This window comes from Cynara cardunculus, assembly GCF_001531365.2.
Source record: "Cynara cardunculus var. scolymus isolate 2C chromosome LG 1, CcrdV1, whole genome shotgun sequence".
NCBI classification, from domain to species: domain Eukaryota; kingdom Viridiplantae; phylum Streptophyta; class Magnoliopsida; order Asterales; family Asteraceae; genus Cynara; species Cynara cardunculus.
Window position 1 is genome coordinate 36,560,080 of NC_037528.1, and position 11,281 is coordinate 36,571,360.

An 11,281-nucleotide genomic window follows, 5' to 3' on the forward strand; every position below is an offset into this window, starting at 1 on the left:
CTCTGGCAATCAAGGCCGAAGGGGTATTGAACAAGGACGGCCTAGTCCAATCCTAACCCAAACCAGCCATCCAGAGGCGACTCTTCGGGCCTCTGGGGATGATCAAATGGAGGAGCCACACCATCCATCACCTCTCTCCCAACAGGGGGGCGATGAAGTGATTACAGCTACTTCGCCTCATGGCTCGCCAATATCCACACACATAGAAGCATGTGTTGCTTCTGACTTTGAAATCCCCATCAATCTTTCAAACCGATCTTCTGTTCCTACACATACCCCTTCGATACTTGATCTAGCGAAGGGGATACACATCTACTTCCCTTCATCGAAAATAGAATCCGATGAAGAAGAAGCTAATGTTGCAACATCAAGAGATAGTTCCTCACTTGAGGGCTATCAAGGACATAATGGAAGTCCTTCCTTGCCTACATTCACACAAGGCAACATTTAAGGCGCCTCTGGAACTGACACTAAACCTACAACATCCGTTGCTGTAGGAGTTACCCCTACTGCAAAGTTGGTCACAAAGGCCGACTTCCAGGCTTTTGCTGACTCGATTAAGCGGTCATTGGATGACCTTAAACTCAGCTTTGCAAGGATTGTTGAATTCCTTCCATCGATCGACCTTATATTGATTCAGCAATCCCTTGCGTCCCTCGACGCTCAATCGAAGGACAATACCACCCGCCTACAAATTTTCCAACAATTGGTGGTTCAACAACACAACACCATCTCCACCCTCTCAACCGCCCGCAACCAAACCATAACTGCCACCCTCGCAACCCTCACGGTCCAGGTAACTGCGACCGATGAAGCCATCACCTCCCTCGCCTCCCAAATAAACTCTATAAACACCACCCTCACCACACTACCCAGCACCATAATTGCCAACCTACCACAAACAGCCCTTCTTCCACCTCCTCTACAGCTCCCTCCTTCGATGAAGCCTTTACCTCCTTTGCTGCAGAGGTGAGGAACATGATATCATCCATCACCATCCCACCTACCGCCTCAATCTGAACTTCCATTCCTCCCCCCACCTCAACTTCCACCTCCACCCCAACCGATACAGCAACCAGAGCGGACCTTCGAGCCCTCTCTAAGGCACTCATCTCCTCGTTCAATGAGATAAGTGCCAGGTTCACACAGAGGGCTACAAAACCAGCCAAGGCTCTCTTCAAGAGCCTTGAGATACAGCAAACACGCACCAACTCCCTCCTCCTATCGATGGAGGAGACTCGAAGAAGGAAGGCCCTAAGGAAGTATATTGCTTCCTTTAGGATGACCAAGAAGAGGAGCAGAGCCTCCTGCTCAAATAGCCGCCCCCTAAAGAGGCCATAGCATGAGGATCCTGACAAAGATGAGCATGGTCTAGGTTCTCATGAGGGGAGAACCAGGCACAGGAACCATTGGCAACCGCTGCACCACCACCTACATCAATACAAACCCACCAAACCGAAACCACTCAAGGAACCCAAGCAACTCAAGCTAGGGAACCAAAGGCTCAGCCCTCTAAAGATGTACACAATGTACATATTCCCTTAGCTTGCACCCAAGAACCCATATCCACAACCAATGAGTTCTCACCAATTGTGGTGAGTTCTTCATCTTCTGAAAACCCACCTTCTCCTCACCTACAAATAAACCAACCCTTCACTCGATCACCAATACCTCCTCAAACAGAACCTTTCATCACCATACCCACTCAACCAGAACCCTTCATCACCCAACCCACTATACCTCAACCAGAGCCAACCCAACTAGAACCCATAGAACCAGAAATCACCCAACCTGAACCCTCACAACCAGAAGCCATACCCTTACCTCAACCCATAACCCATACACAACCCTTAACCCAAACAAAACCCACAACCCAAACACAACCCATCACCCAACATCAACCACCCATCACCCAACTATCCCCACAAGTGCAAGCGGACATACCTTCCTCATCGAGGTAACCTCCTCCTTAAGGCGTGGTTGATGAAATCATTATGAATTTTGAGTCGCTAAGGAGACGTCTACCAATGCCCCCAAGGGAACCAGTCATGATGGAGAACATCCATCAGTACTTCTACCATGACCGTAATGAATAATTGGTCCTCAATCCTCCCATGCTATCTCCTGAGTCGATGGATCTCTTGCGCCATAGATTCGTAAGGCATACGACCTCTCCACCATAAGCCATTTTCTCGAACGATGGAATCATGATGGTCCTAGACACCAATATGAGAACCTTCGCTAATTGAGCAATCAAGTACATCGAGTATACCGTAGAACATTCACATGGGATGGTCAACGTCTTTAATGATAATGACTTAATCAATTTCAACCCATGGGACTTGATTGACCTCTATGGACACACAACTCAGCGATAGGACCAAGGGATCAAATATGGGATGGTCAATCGAGCGATAATGGAGATGATGGAAACCTTGGTGAAGTTCAGGGCAAAGAGCGACTTTCAAGGCACTCTTGAACTTGGTATTGAGAGACTTTCCTGCACTCCTCTAGATGAAGATTTCCCAGGTCTACAGGATAAGCGATCTGCATCGATCTTGACTCAACCAGAGCTTGGATTGGTCTTCAAGAACAAGTTTGGTGTTAAAACGTTCTTCAGACTAACTGAGGCCTTCAAGTACTTAACCTCTACACTTGAATGGTTTCAGGGAGTCATAAGAGAGAGATTGGGCAGACCGCATGTGTCGATGAAGGAAGGGCAGGAACTTATTCATGGTATCTCCACAGTCATTCGATTTAGAGGACTGATGATACGATTCTAGAAAATATCTAGAGGAGACCATGAGTAATTTTTTTTTTCATCATGTAATTTCAATTTCCTTCATGTTTTGTAAGAATTCATCCAACACCTTGTCCAATGAAATTTTTTGGCAAAAGGAGGTTTTTTTAGTTTAGCCTCTGTCTTTCACTTATCCTTTAATTGTTCATAGACTAGTCAGTGTTTGTCTTTTCATTACTTAGGGGAGATTGTTAGACCCTATAATATCTATAAAAGTAATGAAAAACACAAGTGTGAAAGAGCATAAGGCCGATGGAAGACTCTCAAGCAAAAAGTCTAAGTGCTCAATACAACCATAGGTGCGATGAACGTCTATAGGTGCGATGAACTGCGCATCTCCATAACCCTTCTAGTTACCAACACTTGGAGTTTTCCTCAACAGTTCAACCAGAGGTACACAATGAAGAAGATCACAAGACATGGTTGAACACGCCCCTTAGAAGACAGCAGGAGATGGCAAATCAACATCTGGATTCTCCATTCCTTACTAAGCTTTATTTACTTTCCATAAGTCTAGATTTTTTCCCTTGTAAGAGATTTGCTAAATATCTTCCATAGATAGCAATCTCCTTAATTAGATTTATAGTATAAATAGGCTTTACCTTTCATGTAATCCTTAACGCTTTTCCGCCTAATCATTTGAATAAAAGTGAATCATTTGGCACTCAATTAATATCTTGAATATTCTTATTTGTGTTCTTGAGTGTTCTTGAGTGTTCTTCAGTTTTTCCATCTACACGATTTATTTAGGTTATTCATAGCTTAAATATTAGTGTTATTGAGAGATCTGGGATCAATATTATATATATATATATATATATATATATATATAAGTTTAACCGTTTGGTGGTTTTAAACCTTCAAGTCTAGATTCTTAACTTTATGTCAATATAGGTATAAACTCAACTTTTGACACAAAACTAGAAGGACAAGTTGGTTAAACATAGGGTAAAAATATGTTATGTATAATCCTACCAAAAATTCACTTAACCGAATTTGTACGAGTTAGAGGACACGGATATTATAATAGGTGTTCTCGTAGATGATGAATCTGAGAGATTATATTTTTTCAAAAGATCGATCACATATTTGGACTGATTGATGAAAATCCCTTCTGAAGATTATTTTATTTGAAGACCCAGGAAGAAACTAAGTTCTCAGATCATACTCATCTCAATTTTACTTTTCATCAGGTTAGAGAATTTTTCACAAAATTTGGAGTTACATGAGCCAAATATGATGTCGTCCACATATAGTTGGAGAAGTAAAATATCATCTTTGTGCCTTTGAAAAAGAGAGTTGTGTCAATTGTATCTTTTTTGAATCCATTGGCTGTGAGAAAAGTGGAGAGAGCATCATACCAGGCCTTGGGTGCTTGTTTAAGCCCATATAGAGCTTTATCCAGAAAGTAGACATACTTTGGATGTTTGGGGTTCTCAAACCCAGGTGGTTGTTGAACGTTGAATTCTTCTTGCAATTTTCCGTTCAAAAAGACAGACATGTCATCCATCTGATAAACCTTAAGTCCCTTGTGTGCTGGATAGGCTAAGAATATTCTTATGGATTCAAGCCTAGCAACGGGAGCGAAGGTTTCGTCATAGTCTATCCCTTCTTCCTAGCAGTAGCCCTTGGTAACTAGCCTAGCCTTGTTCCTTATCACTATTTCGTCCTCCTCTTTCTTTTTTCTGAAGACCCATTTGGTCCCGATACTGATTTTACATTTGGGAAGTGGCATAAGGGACCAGACTTTGTTCATCTCAAACAAGAGCAGCTCTTCTTGCATGGCATCTATCCAGTTTGGTTCTTGTAGGGCTTTAGAAAATTTCTTTGGTTCCACCATGCTTAGGAAGTTTGCAAATAGGCATTCATTGGTAGTGGCAGACCTTGTTTTAACACCAGATGATGGATCACCGATTATTTGGTGATGAGGATGGTCTTTCGTCCATTTGGTGTTATATTTGGGTTCTTGAGAAATAGGATGCAGATCTTTATTGGTAGGAATGGTAGATGGAACTATTTTCTCCCCCTTAAATAAATCTTCTCCAGATCCTTGTTCTGATTCTAGGGACATAGAAGAAGTAGATGGTGAAGTAACAGGAGATTCAGGAAGAACTATACCTTCAAAATTAAGGATCTCATGAATTTCATCATATCTGGAAGTTAATTTTGCATTGGGTGCTGGTCCAGAGATATCATCTTCTTCAAACAAGTCCTCAAATAAATGATCGAGTTTTGATTCTGTTGGCTTGCAGTGTGATGAATCAGACGTCTTACGTGTTTGCCCGAGTTCTGAACTGTGATGTCCAGAAGTCATTGGTGATGCATCATCAAAGGACACATTGATGCTTTCTAATATGATTTTGGTCCTTTTAATGAATACTCTATAGGCCTTAGCGGTTTGAGAGTACCCCATGAATATTCCCTCATCAGTCTTATTGTCAAATTTTCTTAGATGTTCTCTGTCATTGAGTACATAACATTTGCACCCAAAGACATATAAATATTTGACACTTGGACATCTTTGGTTGAAGAGTTCATAAGGGGTCTTCTGGTGTCTCTTGTTGATGATTGATCTATTTTGGGTGAAGCATGCAGTAGAAATGGCTTCTGCCCAAAAAGAGATGGGAAGCTCAGATGAAGCAAGCATCATCCTTGCTGTTTCCACAAGGGTTCTATTCCTCCTTTCAACGACTCCATTTTGTTGTAGAGTTCTGGCCGCTAAAAAATTCTAAGAGATACCCTCATTGATGAGATATTCACCAGTTCGGGCATTCTTGAACTCTCCTCCATTATAGCTTCTTAGTTTTATGATCTTACTTTGTAGAAGGACTTGGAACTTTTTCGTCACTGCGATGATGAGTTCTGGAACTTTTGATTTCTTCTTGACAAATTCAACCCATGTGTATCTTGTGTATTCATCAACAAGTACAAGGATGTACTTTTTTTCAGAGAGCTTTGAGTTAAGATGGGCCCGTAGAGATCAATGTGAAGCATATCCAATGGTTTGGAGCATGAGTTTTCGGAATTGGACTTATGAGAAGCTCGTTTTAAATTTCCCATTTCACAGGTAGGGAAAAGATGATCTTTTTCAAAGTTTAAATCATAAATTCCTTTAACTGATTTATGTTTGGTTAATTTCTTTAGAAGTTCAAAATTTTGGTGTGAAAATCTTTGGTGTCGTAGCCAATTTTCCTCACTTCTATGGGAGACAAGACACAAAGTCTCTTGTCCCACAAAAGATTCGAAGTCCAGGAGATAAAGGTTACCTTCTCTTTGAGCCTTGATAATGGTTTGTCTAGGTTTTGTTTCAATGATGCAAAAACCTTTACGAAATCCCACTTCCAAACCTTTGTCACAAAATTGGCTTATGCTTAATGGATTATGTTTTAAGCCTTCAACATAAGCCACTTTTGTTATGGATATGTTTCCTTTAATGAGAGTGTCATACCCCTTGATTGTACCTTTGTTGTTGTCTCTCCAAAAGTCACTAATCCTCTAGGTTTTTCGATGATGGAGAAAAGTTGACTCTTATCACCACTCATATGCCTAGAGCAACCTCAGTCCATGTACCATGGTTGCACATGTTGGTCCTGCAAGACAAATTAAGGTTTTTAGGTACCCATCTCATACTGGGTCTTTTCTTTTTAGCTTGGGGTTTTACACCCTTATTTTCATCAGCCTTCTTGGTTTCAGGCTGTTTCTCTTTTCCCTTAGCCTTTGTAGGCTTGGATTTCTTTTTATATTTCTTCTTCTGAGTTTTAATATTTTCAAATCTATATATATGCTTAGAGAAGATGCATCGGTGGTCTAACATGTGATACATCAACTTTTGTAAAAGAGTTAAGCACTGACAGTTGTGAATGTTTGAATAAGAGTGTTTAACAGCTTTCTTTTTATTTGAAGACTTGGAAGTAGAAGAAGAATGAAAAGGTTTTGTCCTAGCATTGGTTGTTTTTACAAAGTTCCTATCTAGTACATATTTTTTATTTGCAGGCGTGGGCTTTACTTCCTGCTTGAGGGGATTATTGACCTTCTTCCATATAGCTGAATAAGAGGAAATATGAATGCTAGAACTTTCAGATGCAATCCACTTTTGTTTCTGTTTACGAGTGAACTTAATGAATCTAGAGGAGTGGGCATTGGCAGGTATGACTTTACTCAGTTTTTCTTTTTCTAACTCTAATGAAGTTTTAGCTTTTATGCACATGTTTATGAAATTCGGATTCATTGGGATTTTTGGTACTTGTATTTTCTTATCCACAATTAGTCCCGGTTTTTCACAGATTATTTATTCTTCTTCAAAATCAGAGTCAAAAAAGTCTCTTTTGGATTTTTCAAAATCTAAGTCATCTTGAGCATTTTTGTCAAAGATGGGTTATGAAGTTGATGGGTCAGAACTGTCTATTGGGGCATCCTGAGCTTTTGGTTTCATAAATGAATTTTTCATAGAACTTGGATCATTCATCGGTTCTCCAAAAGTCTCTGTTTCCTTACTCTGATGTTCTGGTCCATTAATAACACTTTCTGATGTACTTGTGGATGAAATGACCAGAGGCTCTGGTTGAACTATAGAGTTTCCATCGGCCTCTGGTTTGGTTGAAAATTTTGAAACTTCATTCTTTACATCAAGACTTTTACTAGTACTACATTCATAAACCATATTTTTAAATTCTTGTCTAGAAAATATGGGTTTCACATTTATTTTGGCTCTTTTGTAAGTGGCTTTTGGTTTTGAAGAAATTCAGGTTTTTGTATACATCCTAGTTTAAAAGTGGATTAAGGAGTGGTTTTCTTGTTTCTTATGAAGGAATTGAGGTCATTGAATCCTGTACCTTGATAATCAGTCTTTCAGCATCGGAAGCATCTTTGGCCATCTTGTCTTCTGTCTCCACCTTCTCTTATGTCTTATCTGCTTTCTTTTCTGTCTTCTCTTCTTTCATCCCTTTGATGAAATTTTACTATCTTCTGTCCATAAGTGGGCTGGAATCTCTCCCTTCTGAAGTCTCTTCTATTGTCTTTTTCATAGGGCCTCTTGACGAACTTTTTCTGAAACTGCTTCATTATAAGAGCAAGTGAATTGGCAAAGGCTTTAAGATCGTCATCAGAGTTTGAGTTTTCTTCTTCTAAGTCAGATTCGACTATCAAGGCTTTCTTGCCCTTCTTCTTATGATACTCTTTGGAGGAGTCTTTGGAAGTCTCCATTTCATCAAAGACTAAGGCCAAAGGTGCTCCTATTGACACCTTTCTTTTCATTATATCTTGCTCTTGAGAAGTAAGAGTTCCATAGAGATCATGGAGTGACCAACTGTCTAAGTCTTGGTTTGCTTGTAAGAATATGGATAATTGTGTCCATTCATCACCGAGACTTTTGAAAAATGACACATTGTTTTCCTCTATTCTCACAATGTCGTTTCTACATCATTGATTGATCAATGTATTGAAGCTGTCATATGTCTTCTGAATTGGTTCGTCAGGCAATGCTTTGAAGTTTGTGTACTCAATTAGGCATTGGGCCCTTCTATTCTTTCTGGTTTTGGCTCCTCCTTCAAGTTGGCTTGCCAACTCATCCCAAATTTGTTTGGCGGTAGTACAAGCGTCCAAAGATTGAAAAATCTCATTAGTGTTAGCTCTCATTTCTTTAAATGTAAAAGTATGGAAAAAGTAATACTGCAAGGGTTGACAGAAGATGATCTGTCACAGAAGACCACAGAGGACCAATAGCAGAATATGCTCAAGCGTACAAGTCCCAAGTGACAGAACCCCTATCGTGACTCACAGAGGTTCTGGAAACTGGTCCTCTGGAAAGACAATGCTTCAAGACAAAGACGACAGAACGTCTGTCGTGTCTCACAGAGGTTCTGGAAGTTTTCTTCTACGTCAGTGTGCTCTCAAGTTATATCCAGCAGAGCCTCTGTGATGTCTCACAGAGGGTCTGCAGCATGTCTTCTGTSTAGATCTTCTTTAGTTGTTTTACTTAGGTCTTTTAGCTGCTCGTGCTTATCACGTGTTCTTGTCTGTAATTTATTTTGATCAAACGGCTTAGATTAATTTACTTTAGGTCGTGTTAGAAAACAGTTATTGACTTGTATAAATAGCAGCGTAGGCCCTTGTATTTAAGTGTGCTTTAGTATTGTAATTGTTAATATTTTCATCTAATTGAAAATCATTTGAAACTCTCTCTTGTGTTCATCATTAATCTTCATCTGTGTTCTTATTGATTTCTACTTTGGTTGATTATTATTATTTCCGCTGCATTCTCACTKTTAAACAGATCATCCAAGTAAGTAATCTTTACCAAGAATCTGAGTTAATCGATCCAACAATTAGTATCAGAGCTTGGAATCAAATTTTTATTTGATTTATACTGTTCTTGGTATTCATCTTTATACACTCAAGAACACACAGTCATCTTCTTCACCAAGTTACCCTGTTTTCACTATTTTATCAATTTTCTTCACTTTTCTTTCGATTCTTCATCTTTCAATGGCAAATATGGCCAATACATCCTTTATGAGTACTGTTTCACAGTCTAAACCTCCTACACTCGTTCGCGAAGAATACCCACAGTGGAAAGTTCGAATGGTGAACTTTCTCGAAGGGATTCATCCTAGAATCTGTGAGTTCCTGTACAACCCTCCCTACGTCCCAATGAATCTAATCCCTAGAGTTCCAGGAACTGGAACCACACCTGAAATATCTGAGCACTACGAACCGCGTCCTGAAGCAAACTGGAGGGACGAGGACAAGATTATCGTTGATTTGGGGAACAAATATAAATGTTTATTGATTATGGTAATTCCTAATGACATCTTCAAATGTATTGATCACTGTCAACTGTCCATGGAGATCTGGGCAGAACTAGAAAAGCAAATCGAAGGTGGAAGGAAAACGCTAAAGAACAATCGTTCTATCTGCATCGACGAGTACTACAGTTTCAAGGCCAAAGAGGGCGAGTCTCTGTCGGATACATACGCGAGACTAAACACGTTAATAAGTAACTGTAAGAGGTATTGAATCTTGAGAACAGCAGAAGAGAACAACTCGCTTTTCTTGAAAAGCCTTGGGGCTTAATGGATGAACATTACTATGTCCATGAAGGCCATCCTTGATTTGGAAACATGGACTCTGGCAGATTTGTTTGGATCTCTCAAAAGCCAAGAGTCCCAATATATGCAAATGAAAAGAAACTTGGGTGGCCCTCTGGCTCTAGTTGCAGAGGACGGGTGTTCGGGTAAGGGGAAGGAGGCAAAGAAGGTAAAGAGGGAGAAGAAGAAGAAGAAGAAGAAGGTGGTGCTGCTTGCAGACAGTGACAATAGCTCTGAGGAAGAAGAGATCTCCATGAAGGAGATGATGAAGACTCTTGCATTGATCACAAGAGAATTTAGGAAGGGTGGAGAAAGGAAGGAGTTCAAAAGCTTCAATCGCAGAAGCTTCACAGAAGGAGAGAGGTCAGAGAAGAAAGAGAAGGAAAAGAAGCCCTCTCAGAGGGATGAAGAACAGAGGAAGGAAGAGCCCAAAGATGGCTGCTTCAAATGTGGCAAACCTGGCCACTAYGCTGCAGATTGCTGGTCCAAAGGACCAAGGGCACCACAGAGGGGTTCGAAAGACGCAACCTTCTACAAAAAGAAGGCTGAGTACTACCAACATAAGTCTCTACTAGCTCAATCTAGTGAGCTAGTCACAGACGAATCCTCTGACGATGATGATCAGAAGGGTCTTCTTKCATGGGAAGACTCAGACACAGAGGATGAACTCTTCTGTGGGATGGCTGATGTTGAGACAGACTCCTCTGTGAGAAACGATCAAGAGGTATCTACTTCCTCCTCTTCTAATTCCTTTGATTTATTCACATAGATCCTTGAAGATCTCGATACATGTCATTTGGAGCATCAAAATTTTAWRGAAAAACTTTCATTATGTGAAAAAGAAGTAATTCTGCTCACAGAAGAAAGAAACCACTTTTTCAAGATGTTCGAAGAAGAGCAAACCAAGTTTTTAAACCTTGAAAATTCTTCAAAACTAAAGTTAGCCAAGGCTGAAAAAGATTTGAAAGTAAAGGTGGAAGAGTTGAGACAGATGGAGTACGAGAAATGTAATGTTACTTATGTGAAGGAGTTCTTTCAAAAAGAAAAGGGAATTTTTACATCAAGACGTGCTTGACAGAGAGCTCAAAATAAAGAAATTTCAAGAGGCTCAAAACTTTTATAAAAAGATAAAGGTCAACTTGGGCAGAAGAGGTCTAGGTTTCTTGGAGATTGACAACAAACCCGATTTCAAATCTAACAAAACTCTAGAGAATACCTTTAGATCCTCAAACAATTTGAAAAGAAATTTTTTTAAATCTAAGCCCAGTTTCAAGAGGAGAAAAATGCTGGTTGAACCAGACACTAAATCGTGTTTATCTTTTGAAAATATAGCTTATGAAGACTATATTGATTCCTTCTCACCTTCTGCAAAGAAGGATTTCATTCCAAGAAAATT